This window comes from Mobula birostris, chromosome 11 (genome assembly GCF_030028105.1).
Source record: "Mobula birostris isolate sMobBir1 chromosome 11, sMobBir1.hap1, whole genome shotgun sequence".
In the NCBI taxonomy this organism is placed as follows: Eukaryota; Metazoa; Chordata; class Chondrichthyes; order Myliobatiformes; family Myliobatidae; genus Mobula; species Mobula birostris.
In genome coordinates, this window is record NC_092380.1 from 48,070,781 (window position 1) to 48,086,281 (window position 15,501).

The window sequence follows — 15,501 nt, forward strand, 5'->3', positions numbered from 1 at the left end:
CCACACCACGCACAGGTATAGCCCAGGAAAGTCCATTCCTCCACACCACATGTAGGTATACCACAAGGCAGCCTAGCCCCACAACACCACGCACAGGTATAGCCCAGGAAAGTCCATTCCTCCACACCACATGTAGGTATACCATAAGGGAACACACCCCACATCACCACCCACAGGTATACCCCAGGACAGCACGCCCCTCCACACAACAGCAGGAAAGTACAACCCACAACACCATACACAGGTATATTCCAGAAAAACACACCCCTCCACACCACACGCAGGTACAAGACCATAAAACATAGGACCCGAATTAAGCCATCTGCGTCTGCTCTGCCATTCAATCATGGCTGATCCATTTTACCCCTCCTCAGCCCCATTCCCCAGCCTTCTCCCCGTAACTTTTGATGTTGTGTCTAATCAAGAACCACTGCCTTAAATACACCCAACAACTTAGCCTTCACAGCTGCCTGTGGTAATAAATTCCACAAATTCACCACCGTCTGGCTAAAGAAATTTCTCCACATCTTTGTTTTAAATGGACACTCCTCTATCCTGAGGCTGTGTCCTCTTTTTCTCGAATTCCCCACCATGGGAAACATCCTTTCCACATCTGCTCTGTCTAGGCCTTTCAACATTCCAAAGGTTTCAATTACATCTCCCCTCATCCTTCTAAATTCCAGTGAGTACAGACCCAAACTATCAAACATTCCTTGTATAATAATCCTTTCATTCCCAGAATCATTCTCGTGAATCTCCTCCAATGCTAGCACATCTTTTCTTAGATGAGGAGCCCAAAACTGCTCGCAATACTCAATGTGAGGCATTATTAGTGCCTTATAAAACCTCAGCATCACATCCCTGCTCTTCTATTCTAGACTTCATGAAATGAATGCTAACACTGCATTTGCCTTCCTCACCACCAATTCTACCTGTAAGTTAACCTTTTGGGTGTTCTGTATAAGGACTCCCAAGTCCCTTTGCATCACATAGTTTTGGATTTTCTCCCAGTTTAGAAAATAGTCTGCACATTTATTTCTACTTAAAGTGCACGATCATGCATTTTCCAACATTGTTTTTCATTTGCTACTCTCTTGCCCACCCTCCTAATCTGTCAAAGTCCTTCTGCAGCCTACCTTTTTCCTCAACGCTACCCACCCCTCTACCAATCTTCATATCATCTGCAAACTTGGCAACAAAGCCATCTGTTCCATCCTCTAGATCATTGATATACAGTATAAAGAGAAGAGGCTCCAACACCGACCCCTGCGGACACCACTACTCACTGGCAGCCAACCAGAGGAGGATCCTTTTATTCCCACTCACTGCCTCCTAGCAATCAGCCAGTGCTTTAACCATGCCAGCAACTTTCCTGTATTACCATGGGCTTTTAGCTTGGCAAGTAGCCTCATGTGTGGCACCTTCTCAAAGGCCTTCTGAAAGTCCAAATATACAACATTTACTGCATCCCCTTTATCTATTCTACTTATAATCTCTTCTAGGAATTCCAACAGATTTGTCAGGCAAGATTTTCCCTTCAGATAACCGTGCTGACTTTGTGCTGACTTGTCTTGTGCCACCAAGTACTCCATAACCTCACACTTAACAATTGATTCCAACATCTTCCCAACCACTGAGGTCAGGCTAACTGGTCTATAACCTCCTTTCTGCTGCCTTCCTCCGTTCTTAAAGAGTGGAGTGACATTTGCAATTTTCCATTTCTTTGGAACCATGTTTGCTAGCTTGCTTTCATATTTCATCTCTTCCCCCCAAAGATTCTTTTCGTAGCTCTCTATAGAGTTTTAAAAGCTTCCCAATCCTCTGTCTTCCACCTATTTTTTGTTATGTTGTATGCCATCTCTTTTGTCTTTGCATTAGCTTTGACTTCCCTTGTCAGCCATAGTTGTACTATTTTGTCATTTGAGTATTTCTTCATTTTTGGAACACATCTATCCTGCACCTTCCTCATTTTCCCCAGAAACTCACACCATTGCTGCTCTGCTGTCATCCCTGTCAGCATCTCCTTCCAATTTACTTTAGCCATCTCCTCTCTCATACCACTATGATTTCTTTTAGTCCACTGAAATACTGCTATGTCAGGCTTTACATTCTCCCTATCAAATTTCAAGTTGAACTCAATTATATTGTGATCATTGCCTCCTAAGAGTTCTTTTACCTTAAGCTCCTTAATCACCTCCGGTTCATTACATAACACTCAATCCAGTATAGATGATCCCCTAGTAGCCTCAACAACAAACTCCTCCACCATCAACTCTGCTCTCAAGTGTATCTCCCCCATTTCATGCACATCTGCTCTCTCTCCATCTTCTCGCCACCCCACTAGAAATAGGGTTCCCCTTGTCCTTATCAACCACCCCACCAGCCTCCGGGTCCAACATATAATTCTCCGTAACTTCTGCCACCTCCAACGGGATCCCACCACTAAGCACATCTTTCCCTCCCCCACTCTCTCTGCTTTCCGCAGGGATCGCTCCCTACTTGACTCCCTTGTCCATTCGTGTCCCCCCCCCCATCCCTCCCCACTGATCTCCCTCCTGGCACTTATCCTTGTAAGCGGAACAAGTGCTACACATGCCCTTACACTTCCTCCCTTACCACCATTCAGGGCCCCAGACAGTCCTTCCAGGTGAGACAACACTTCACCTGTGAGTCAACTGGGGTGATAAACTGCGTCCGGTGCTCCCAATGTGGCCTTTTATATATTGGCGAGACCCGACGCAGACTGGGAGATTGTTTTGCTGAACGCCTACGCTCTGTCCGCCAGAGAAAGCAGTATCTCCCAGTGGCCAGACATTTTAATTCCACATCCCATTCCCATTCTGATATGTCTATCCACGGCCTCCTCTACTGTAAAGATGAAGCCACACTCAGGTTGGAGGAACAACACCTTATATGCCGTTTGGGTAGCCTCCAACCTGATGGCATGAACATTGACTTCTCAAACTTCCGCTAATGCCCCACCTCCCCCTCGTACCCCATCCGTTATTTATTCATTTATATGCACACATTCTTTTTCTCTCTCTCCTTTTTCTCCCTCTGTCCCTCTGACTATACCCCTTGCCCATCCTCTGGGATTTCCCCCCTCCCCCTTTTCCTTCTCCCTGGTCCTCCTGTCCCATGTTCCTCTCATATCCCTTTTGCCAATCACCTGTCCAGCTCTTGGCTCCATCCCTCCCCCTCCTGTCTTCTCCTATCATTTTGGATCTCCCCTTCCCCCTCCCACTTTCTCCCACAAATCTCTTACTATCTCTTCTTTCAGTTAGTCCTGACGAAGGGTTTTGGCCCGAACCGTTGACTGTAACTCTTCCTAGAGATGCTGCCTGGCACACTTTTATGTGTGTTGCTCCTAAAAGCTATCTCGTAGGCATTCAACAAACTCACTCTCTTGAGTTCCAATTCCAACCTGATTTTCCCAATCAACCTGCACGTTGAAATCTCCCATGACTATCACAGGAGAGCACACCCCTCCACACCACACGCAGGTATACCGCAAGAGAGCACACCATGCAGCACACCCCTCCACACTACATGAAGGTGCACCCCAGATGGGAGATCCCTCAGTCTGCAGGAGATTCCAGTGATACACACACATGCGGCAGGAGATCCTTCAGTGAGACCCCCTCCATTACAAAAGATCACTCAGTAACATCTCTTCCGCTGCAAGAGGTTCCTCAGTATTGTGTCCCAGGTGATAGGTTTCTCTGTGCAACTTCCTCCACAGGCAGGAGGTCCCTTAGTGCCCCTTCTCCTTTCAGGAGGTCCCTCATTGAAACATGCTCTGCAAGAGATCCCCATCTCCCTCGCTGCAGTGACATATCTACTATTGGAGATCCCTCATGTACAAACACTGGACGCACTTCACGGAGATGGGGAGGCGTCACCATGTGGGAGAGGAGGAGAGGATTCCGATGGATTGGTCACCATCTTGGACAGGCGGAGGGGATCCCAAAAAACAAGTCACCATCGGGGGTGGGAGGAGGGATTCCTATGGATAGGTCACCGTGCTGCCATTATTCCTTCAGCAAGTTCACTCATATGGCAACAACATCTCTCATCTGGAGAGCATTGAGGATGGAGTAAAATATCTCAGGCTGGGTGGCAGCAGCAAAGGTTATCATCATCAAGTCTGAAGACAAGGCAGTAGGGGTGGCAAATGGCAGCTTGATCATTGGGGTAGATAATGAGGAGTGACAAAGTAGGAGAGGGCAAGAGGCAAATATGTTCAAAGTACTGGAGTAAAACCCTGATTGTCTGGCATTTTCAGGACTTTTGCTGATATGAACAAATGGGTTTTACAGATTATTATTATTATTGGTGTTTTTATTACTCCTATTAATTTTTGACACACTGTTACTTCACCTTTTTTTAACATGCTACTCAATCTAAATTAAAGTTTCCATGAGTTTAAAAGGAGGGGGAAAATATACTCCCACTCCCATTCCAGACCCCACTTTAACTCAGGCCCCACACCAGGCAGACCCACGGCCCAGACCAAGCCCCAGGCCTCACTCCAGACTCCCAACTCCCATTCCAGACGATCGGAGCTTCTGAACACCCAATTTCCAGATTATCAGAGTAGACCAAGACGGCTGAAGCAGTTAGGTGCACAGGATGGGCAAGAGGCCAATATTAGGCCAAGAGGAGGTCACAAGACAAGCAGGGCTTGGAGGGATTGAGAAGTGGTGTGAGAATATTGAACTCAAGCAGTTAATTAAGTACATCAATATTAAATCTCTTATTTCTAACAAAACAAGCAACATTCATTTCAAACAGCAGATGGCACCAAAGCACCAACGATTGTTGTTGAGCGCTGTCGAGTTGCCATTATTTTCTTCATCAACACATTTTCCACTCAGTAAACAGATACAAAGCCACCAACTCCTGAACCATAACTTGTCTGTCATTCCAAAATTAGGTAAGCCTCAATAGTGCACGTCCTTACACCAAGGACATCCTCCACTGTGGGCTGTGGCACCAGGATTGTGATGGATTAGATCCGGAAGCTCAAAACTGGGCATCCATGAGGCATTATAGACCACCACCACAATATGTCAATATGTAACCTCAATGCCATACCCCTCACTACATCATTATACTAAGGATACGATTACAGTGGAGAGGGTTGACTAGATGTTGACACAAGGGACTGCAGGTGCTGGCATCTGCAGAAGCACACAAAAAGCAGGAGGGATACCTCCAGAGATGCTGCCTACACTGCTGAGTTCCTCCAGCATTTTGTGCATTTCACTCTGACGTTGCCCTGGCTCAGAGCACTTCACTTGTGAGGGGAGACTGGACAGACTAGGACTGCCTTCCTCAGCGCAGACATGTCAAGGTTGTGTGTGGGGGGGGGGGGGCGCGCGGAAATCGGATAGATGTGTACAAAATCATGAGGACAAAGATGCAGTGAATTATAGGAAACTTGTGCCCATAAAACAATCAAACAATTGTCTAGAGCTGGAAGACTTTGGTTTAACAGGATACTTCGCTGGCCAGAGGGAATCAGTTTAAAGTGGCACTGGTGAAGCACAGCAACAACTTGCTGCAGCAAACAAACTACTAATTACTTTATTGATCACACTTTTTCTCAAAAACTATCACTGAAATCAATAGCCTGTAACTTCCCTATTAGAGTTGAACTTTTGAACCACTTGTATATCCTGGAATATTTGTGGTGTTAACTGAAGCTCTGAAGGTGCAGGTCGGTTGTGGCATGGTGTATTTGGGCCGAATCGAGGCAGCAGGGTCTAGCCCAAGGGCAAGGAATGACCCAATGTTTCGCCATTGCTGGAGCGGACTTGCAGCCGATTCAAAGCAGCAGAACCGAGGCAGCAGGGCCCAGGCCTGCGAAATTGGAGCAAGCTGATGTTTGACCGATTTAAGCCCTAGGCCAGATTGGAAAGGTCAGGTATGAGCCAAGTCAAGATGGCAGGGCCCAGCCTCAGGGTGTATCAAAGCAGCTGGGCCTGAGGGTGTATCGAAGCGGCAGGGCCCGAGGGCGTTCGAAGCAGCAGGGCCCGAGGGCGTTCGAAGCGGCAGGGCCCGAGGGTGTTTGAAGCAGCAGGGCCCGAGGGTTTTCGAAGCGTCAGGGCCCGAGGGCGTTCAAAGCGGCAGGGCCCGAGGGTGTTCGAAGCAGCAGGGCCCGAGGGTTTTTGAATCATCAGGGCCCCGAGGGTTTTCGAAGCGTCAGGGCCCGAGGGCGTTCGAAGCCGCAGGGCCCGAGGGTGTTCAAAGCAGCAGGGCCTGAGGGTGTATCAAAGCGGCAGGGCCCGAGGGAGTTCGAAGCAGCAGGGCCTGGGGGTGGTATGACCCACTGTTTGGCTGATTTAAGCACTGGGCCAGATGGAAAAGTTAGGGTGTCGAGGCTGGAGGAGGGGGACGAGGCAGAGTTCAGCTTGCTGCTCTGTGTTGAACTGAGGCAGTGGCCTACAACTAACGGGCTACAGTGATGAGCGGCTTTGTGGCTGCGAACTCACCTTTGTGCATTTCACTTCTGAATGTCATTTATTTACTTTTACTGTTTGAACAATTTGTTTTCTTTCCTGCACATTGAGTGTGCAGTGGTCTTCTTTTTTAATGCGTTCTATTGGGTTTCTTTGTTTCGTGGCTGCCTGTAAGGAGACGAATCTCAAGGTTGTATAAAGTATATATACTTTGATAATAAATGCACTTTGAACTTTGGAATCTAGAACGTACTGACTTGATGGATGGTGGGGGCAGAAACTTTCAGAATACTTAAGAAGTATTGAGATAAAGACTTCAGTTATCAAGGCAGTGAAGGCTATGAGCCAAATGTCCGTTAATGGGATTAATACGATTATGTACCAGATGGCTGGCATGGCGATGTGGGGCTGAAGGGCCTGTTCCTGTACCGTATCATTCTATTGCTGCATGTCAAGGTCGAGGATCAGGTGTCAGTAGAGTGCAGGAAGGCGGTTGAGGACAGAACCAAGCATACCTAATAATGGGAATCGATGTATTGTTGTCACATGACAAACTTGGTTTCCATGCCATCCATACAGACCATTTCACAACATAAACACATCGAGGAAGTAGAAGGGAAAAGCAATAACAAAGCAGAATATAGTGTTCCCGTTACAGAGAAAAACGTGCAAAGACCCCGATGAAATAAACTATGACGCCAAGAGTTCATCATTATTGCACAAGTCCATTCAATAGTCTTTCATCAGCCTGCCAAAGCTGCAACACAGGGCGAAGAGAATGGTGAATGGACAGAGCTAGGTTTTGTCGGCTACGTGGAACAGTCCATGTTCCAAGTCTACACCAATATCACTCCCCGATTTTTCCTACTCTATTTCGACAGCTGCATTGGTGCTGCTTCCTGCACCCATGCCAAGCTCATCGCCTTTACCAACTTTGCTTCCAACTTCCACTGTGCCCTCAAACTTACCTGGTCCATTTCCGACACCTCCCCGCTTTTCCTCGATCTCTCTGTCTCTATCTCTTGAGACAGCTTATCCACTGATATCTTTTATAAGCCCACTGATTCTCAAAGCTACCTGGACTATAGCTCTTCCCATCATGCCACTTGTAAAAATGCCATCCCCTTCTCTCAACTCCTCTGTCGCCACCACATCTGCTCTCAGGAGGAGGCTTTTCATTCTAGAACTAATGAGATGTCATCCTTTTTCAAAGAAACTGGCATTTCTTCCTCTACCTCCCGCATCGCTTCCATTTCACGCATGTCTGCCCTCACCCCATCCTCCCACCACCCTACCAGGGATAGGGTTCCTCTTGTCCTCACCTACCACCACACCAGCCTCTGCATCCAGCAAGTAATTCTATGTAATTTCTGCCATCTCCAACAGGATCCCACTACTAAGCGCATCTTTCCCTCCCACTCTTTCCGCTTTCATTAGGGATCGCTCCCTACGCGACTCCCTTGTCCATTCATCCCTCCCCACTGATCTCCCTCTTGGCACTTATCCTTGTAAGCGGAACAAGTGCTACACCTGCCCCTACACCTCCTCCTTTACTAACATTCAGGGCCCTACACAGTCCTTCCAGGCGAGGCAACACTTCACCTGTGAAGTCTGTTGGGGTTATCTACTGTGGCCTCCTGTATATCGGGGAGACCCAACGCAGATTGGGAGACCGCTTCGCCGAGCACCTATGCTCCACCCGTGAGAAAAAGTGGGATCTCCCAATGGCCACCCATTTTAATTCTCCCCCCGTTCCCCTTCCAACATGTCAGTCCATGACCTCCTCTACTGTGCAATGAGGCCACACTCAGGTTCAAAGAGCAACACCTTGTATTCCATCTGGGTAGCCTCCAACCTGATGGAATGAACATCGATTTCTTGAACTTCCGGTAATTGACACCCTCCTCCACCACCCCATCCCCCGCTTCACCATTCCCTATTCCTGTATCCCTCCTTCTCTTTACCTGCCTATCACTTCCCTCTCATCCTCCTCTTCCTTCCCTTTCTTCCACGTCCTTCTATCCTCTCCCATCAGATTCCCCTAACTTCTAATCTCTTTTTTTCCAGTCTTGATGAAGGGTCTCGACCCGAAACGTTGACTGTTTACTCTTTTCCATGGACGCTGCCTGGCCTGCAGCGTTTCTCCAGCATTTTGTGCAGCTTGCTTTGATTTCCAGCATCTGCAGATTTTCTCTCGAGGGTGATCACCAAACCAAACTGATGAGGTTTGTGCTCCTCAGCCCTGCTGCTGGTTGTGATTGGTAGGGAACAACGTTATTCATAGAGGAAAGATGTTCCAAGAACAAGGAAGATCTCCAGAACAAATTCACAACACACGATTGAAACCACAAAACTGAAGCATTCAGAGCCTAAGCTGAAGATCCCTCTCCTCCTCCTACTGAAGTCACCATCATTACTGAAATCAATCTTCAACCAATCTGGTCCCCTTCACATGATATCACTCAATGATTGAGATTGAGTGATGAGGGCATCCAGCACTCAGAACGCTATGGTCAAGAAGAATTACCATGGCCATGGTGTTGAAAGCTTTCTCTACAGCCAGAGCTGTGCCTCCAGCAAAGCTGCTCCAATACAGTTACAATACTGGGTTCACCTAACAACGTGGAAAATAGTCTGGGTTTGTTGTGTCCACAAAAAGGACAAATCTAATCAAATTACCCTGGTCAGTTCACTCTCAATCAACAGAATACAGACCAGTTTGAAAATGCGGACAGAGAAATAGCAGCTGGAGTTCAATCTGGACAAATGTGAGGGGTTGGATTTGGGAGGTCAAATGTAAATGTCGGGACTCTTCGGAGCATTGATATACAGAGAAATCCTGGAGTTCCATGGACAATGGAACACAATGGCAACACAAGTGTATGGGGTGGTAAAGAAGGTGTACAGTATGTTTCCCTTCTTAAATCGGGTGTTGTGTGTAAAGTCGGGCAGCTGTATGAAACTTTGGTCAGGCCGTATTTGGAGGATTATGTGTGACACTGGTTGCCGTAGGATAGAATCAGGAGTTTTTGGAGAGGGTGCAGAAGAAGCTCACCAAGATGCTACTTGGATTAGAGAGTACGAACTATAAGAAGAGGTAGAACAAACTCAGGCTGTTTCTCTGGAGCATCGAGCACTGAGGGTTGATAAAATTATGAGAAGCGTAGATAGGGTAGATCGTCAGAGTTTTTTACCCCACATGTAAGTTCCCTCCGTTGTCTGTTGTTCTCCCCATGACCGCCTGGGTTTCCTTCAGGTGCTCCAGTTTCCCCCCACAGTGCAAAGACGTCCCAGTTGGTAGGTTAACTGGTCGCTGTAAATCGTCCTGTGATTAGGTCAGGGTTAGATCAGGGGTTGCTGGGCAGCAAGGCTCAAAGGGCTGGAAGGGCCTGCTCCACACTTTATCTCCATCAATAAGTAATAAATGTATAAAAACATCAAGTACTGGAGGACAGAACTTTAAGGTGAAAGGGTAAAGTTTACAAGCAAGTTTCATTCTTAAGTAGCATGTTAGGTGCCTGCAACACACTGCTGGGGAGGTGGTGGAAGCAGATACAATAGTAACATTTGAGAGGTACTTAGACAACACGTGGCAATTCATGGTGAACGGACCACGTTCAGTGAAAAGTGGCATGGTGTTCAGCCAGATATTGCAGGCTTACGGGCCCGTTCCTACACTTTAAGATTCTACATTCTATCAGCAAAGCAATGGAATGGGCTCTACGATGCACCGTATTGGATTTTGTCATGAACACTTAGCTTCAGACTTCATCACATCCAATTACAGACCAAAGAACAGAACTCCAGAGGTGAAGCAAGAGTGATACTCATTGATATCACAGAATTCCACAAAGCAACATCCTGATCCCAACCATCCTCCTTCCATTACATGTCATAGGAGCAGAACTTAGACCATCCAGCTCATCGGGTGTGCTCCATCATTCAATCATGGCTGATTTATTTTCCCCTCAACCCCCATTCTCCCTGTAACTTTTGACACCCTTAACCAATCAGGACCTCCTCAATCTTTATTTATAAATATACCCAATGACTTGGCCTCCACAACAGTCTAGAGCAATGAATTCCACAGATTCACCAATCTGTGAAGAAGCTCAACCTCATATCTGTTCTCAAGGGATGTTCTTCTATTCTAAGGCTGTGTACTCTGGTCCTACACTCTCCCAGTATTTGAAACATCCTCCCCCCATCCATTCCATCTAGGCCTTTCAACTATGTGGAGATGTTCACGGATGATTGCATGACGTTCAGTTCCATTCAACAATCCTCAACAAAAGAAGCAGCCCATGTCCTGCATGCAGTAAGCCTAGGACCATATCCATATACAACTAGTAAGCCGCAGGTAACATTCACAAGAATGGGAAACAGAAAATACTTCTGACCACACATTCTTCACTTTGAGAGGCATTGCCATCAGTGAAGTCTTCCACCCTCAATATCCTGGGTGAATGATTGATACAATTTGATGGTGACTCACTTCCTGGCACCCCTAAGCCTTTCTACCATCTACAAGCCACAAGTCAGGAGTGGGAGAGCCTGGACAAGTGCCGTTCCAATAACACACAAGAAGCATGACAAGTGGACCGCTTGACTGGTATTCTTCTATCTCCCAGAAAGAGCTCTCAGTCCCTCCACCTACAAAATGCACGGCAGTTACTCTCCCAGCCCAGTTCAATGACATCTCCAAAATCCACACCCTTCATCTCCAAGAATTGACAAGGATAGCGTTCTTGGGAACATTCTTGGCAAGCTCCTCTCCAAGTCACACACTAAACTGTTGGACTGCGCCCAATCAGCAAGAAGCAGCAGCAATTTCATTTAGGACTGCAGCCCAGATTTGAAAAAGGCAGCACTTTGCGGCAGTTTTCAGAGTTGAACTGCCCCATGTCAGTGAATAGGATGTGTCGGAGATGGTGAATAAAAATAAGGCAGGTGCAAGCAGAGCAGCCACTGTTGGAATGGCCGCTGTGCGAATGGGCCAGAGTTGGAGCGACTTTGGCTCATCAGGCCTGGGTGAGGTAACTATCTGGTAAGTTTCTTCTCCTTTATTCTTCATTCCTTCTCTGTTAGGGCACAGTTAGTGTGGTGAGAATGGCTCCAGGGGCTATTGTAATATTCAGTGGATATTCTGGGAGACATCTAGTCTCCCGAGTAACTACACCTGCACCAGGTGCACTGAGATGCAGCTCCTCAGAGAATGTGTTAAGGAGCCGGAGCTGCAGCTCGATGACCTTCAGTTCAAACAGGAGACTGAGAAAGGGTAACAGATAGGAGCTACAGGGAGGTAGTCACCCTGAGGCTGCAGGAGGCAGGTAAGTGGGTGACTGTCAGGAGAAGGAAAGGCAATACACAACTTTGAATACTGTTGAGGGGGATGACTTATCAGGGGACGCCTCAGTGACTGGGTCTCTGGGGCTGTGGCTCAGAAGAGAAGAGAGGCGAAGGGGACTGCAGTAGTAATAGGAGATTCCATAGTTGGAAAAGGAGAGACAAGATTCTGTGAACGCGATAGAGACACCAGGATGGCATGTTGCCTCCATGGTGCCAAGGTCAGGAATGTCTCGGATCAGGTCCATGGCATTCTAAAAGGAGAGGGTGAGCAGCCAGAAGTCTTGGCACATAGTGGCACCAATGATATATGTAGGAAAGGTGAGGAGGTCCTGAAGAGAGATTTTAGGGAGCTAGGTAGGAAGCTGAAAAGCAGGACTTCCTGGGTAATAACCTCTGGATAGCTGCCTGTACCACATGGCAGTGAGGGTATGTATAGCATGATAGGCAGGTGAACGCATGGCGGAAGAACTAGTGCACAGGGAAAGCTACAGATTTCTGGATCATTGGGATCTCTTCTGGAGAGCATACAAAGGGACAGGTTACACCTGAACCCAGGGGATCCTATATCCATACAGGCAGGTTTGTTAGAGTTGCTCGGGTGGGCTTAAAGTAATTTGGCAGGAGGATGGGAACCGAAGTGATAGGGTTGAGGATAGGGTAGATGGTTTACAAACAAAGGCAGTGTGTAGGGAGAGAGCTAGCAAGCAGAGGTTGAAAATAGTGATGAGTTGCAATGTAAAAAGGAGGACAAAATAGAAAAGGGTGATGAATACAGAACTGAAGGTGTTATATTTAAATGCATGCAGTATATGGAATAAAGTAGATGAACCTGTAGCACGGTTACAGATTGACATAAATGACATTGTGGGCACCACTAAATCATGGCTGAAGATAATAGCTGAGAACTTAACATCCAAGGATACACATTGTATTGAAACGACAGGCAGGTAGGCTGAGTGGGTGGGGTGGCTCTGTAGGTAAAATTGAAATCAAATCATTAGAAAGAGATGACATGGGACTGGAAAGTGTACAATCATTGTGTCAGAGCTAAGAAACAGCAAGAGTAAAAAGACCCTGGTGGGTGTTATATACATACCTCCAAACAATAGTAAAGATGTAGTCTACAAATGACAATGAGAAATTGAAAATGCATGTCAAAAGGGCAATGTTACAATAGTCATGAGGGATTTCAATTTAGATAGATTGGGAAAATCAGGTTGGTGCTGGATCACAAAAGGGGGAATTTGTAAAATGCCTACAAGATGGCTTTTTAGAGCAGCCCGTGGTGAGCCCACCAGGGCATCAGCTATTCTGGATTCGATGTTGTGCAAGGAACTGGAATTGCTTAGAGAGCTTAAGGTAAAGGAACCCCCAGTGCCCAGTGATCATAATATGATAGAATTCATCCTGCAGTTTAAGAAGGGGAAGCTAAAGTCAGATGTATGAGTAGAACAGCAGAGTAAAGGGAATTACAGAGGTATGAGAGAGGAGCTGGCCAATATTGATTGGAAGGGAACATTAGCAAGGATGATGGCAGAGCAGCAATGACTGGAATTTCTGGGAGCAACTTGTAAGGGACAGGATAGATACATTCCAAAGTAGTATCCTAAAGGCAAGATGATGCAACCATAGCTGATGAGAGAAATCAAAGCCAACATAAAAGCCAACGAGAGGGCATATAATAGAGCAAAAAAATCAGTGGGAGGTTGGAGGATTGGGAAGTTTTTAAAAACCAACAGAAGGCAACTAAAGAAAAGTCATAAAGAAGGAAAGGAAGGAATATGAAGGTAAGGAAGCCAATAATATATAAGGGGATATCAAAAGTTTTTTTCCACAGTAAAAGAGAGGTAAGAATAGATATTGGAATGCTGGAAAATGATGCTGGAGAGGTAGTAATGGGGAACAAGGAATAACAATGGACGAACTGAATAAATATTTTGCATCAGTCTTCACTGTGGAAGACTCTTGCAGTATGCTGGAAGTTAGAGGGAGTCGGGGCAAAAGTGAGTGAAGTTGCCATTACTAGGGAGAAGGTGCTTGTGAAACTGAAATGTCTGAGGGTAGATAAGTCACCTGGACCAGTTGGCCTACACCCCAGGGTTCTGAAAAAGGTGGCTGAAGAGATTGTGGAGGCATTTGTAATGATCTTTCAAGAATCACTGGACTCTGCCATGCTTCCAGAGGACTGGAAAATTGTAAATGTCACTCCACTCTTCAGAGAGAGAGAGAGAGAGAGAGAGAGAGAAGAAAGGAAATTATAGACCAAACAACAGGAATTCTGCAGATGCTGGAAATTCAAGCAACACACATCAAAGTTGCTGGTGAACGCAGCAGGCCAGGCAGCATCTCTAGGAAGAGGTGCAGTTGTCGTTTCAGGCCGAGACCCTTCGTCAGGACTAACTGAAGGAAGAGTTAGTAAGAGATTTCTTACTCACTCTTCCTTCAGTTAGTCCTGACGAAGGGTCTCGGCCTGAAATGTCGACTGCACCTCTTCCTAGAAATTATAGACCATTTAATCTGACCTTAGTTGTTGGGAAGATGTTGGAATCGAATGTTAATGATGTGGTTTCAGGGTACTTGGACACACGTGATAAAATAAGCCATATTTAGCATGGTTTCCTTAAGGGAAAGTCTTGCCTGACAAATTTCTTAGAAGCCTTTGAAGAAATAACAAGCAGGATAGACAAAGGAGAACTGATGGATATTGTTACTTTGATTTTCAGAAGGCCTTTGACAAGGTGCCACACGTGAGGCACAAGTTAAGAGCCCATGGCGTTACAGGAAAGATATTAGCATGGATGGAGCATTAGCTGATTGGCAGGAAGCAAACTGGAATAAAGGGAGCCTTTTCTGGTTGACTGCCGGTAACTAATGATATTCCACAGGGGTCTGTGTTGGGACCGATTCTTTTTATGTTATATGACAATGATTTGGATGATGGAATTCTCACAACACGCAGATTGGGGGATCGCTTTGTCGAGCACCTCCGCTCCGTCTGCCACAACAGACAGGATCTCCCAGTTGCCACCCACTTCAACTCTGCTTCACATTCCCATTTGGATATGTCCATACATGGCCTCCTCTACTGCCATGATGAGGCTAAACTCAGGTTGGAGGAGCCATATACCGTCTAGGTAGTATCCAGCCCCTTGGTATGAACATAGAATTCTCCAACTTCCGGGAATTCCCTCCCCCTCCCTTCCCCTATCCCTATTTCACTCTGCCCCTCCTCCAGCTGCCTATCACCTCCCTCATGGTTCCGCCTCCTTCTACTACCCATTGTGCTTTCCCGTATTCCTTCTTCACCTTTCCTGCCTATCACCTCCCTGGTTCCCCTTCCCCACCCCTTGATCTTTCCCCTTACTGGTTTTTCACCTGGAACCTACCAGACTTCTCCTTCCCACCCTCCCCCGACCTTCTTTATAGGGCCTCTGCCCCTTCCCTCTTCAGTCCTGACGAAGGGTCTCGGCCCGTAATGTTGACTGTTCGTTTCCACGGATGCTGCCCGACCTGCTGAGTTCCTCCAGTGTGTTGTGAGTGTTGCTTTGACCTCAGCATCTGCAAAGAATTTTCTGTTTTGGATGATGGGATTGATGGCTTTACAGCCCAGTTTGTGGATGATACATGGATAGGTAGAGGGGAAGGTAGTTTTGAGGAGGTAGAGAGACTACAGAAGGATTTAGACAGA

General features: G+C 46.7%; 1 protein-coding gene across 1 annotated transcript in view; it reads right to left on the bottom strand.

The window, feature by feature from the left end:
* The window catches only part of pamr1b (peptidase domain containing associated with muscle regeneration 1b), a 201,082-nt gene that overhangs the window by 64,092 nt on the left and 121,489 nt on the right, over nucleotides 1-15,501 (bottom strand). The window lies entirely within an intron of this gene.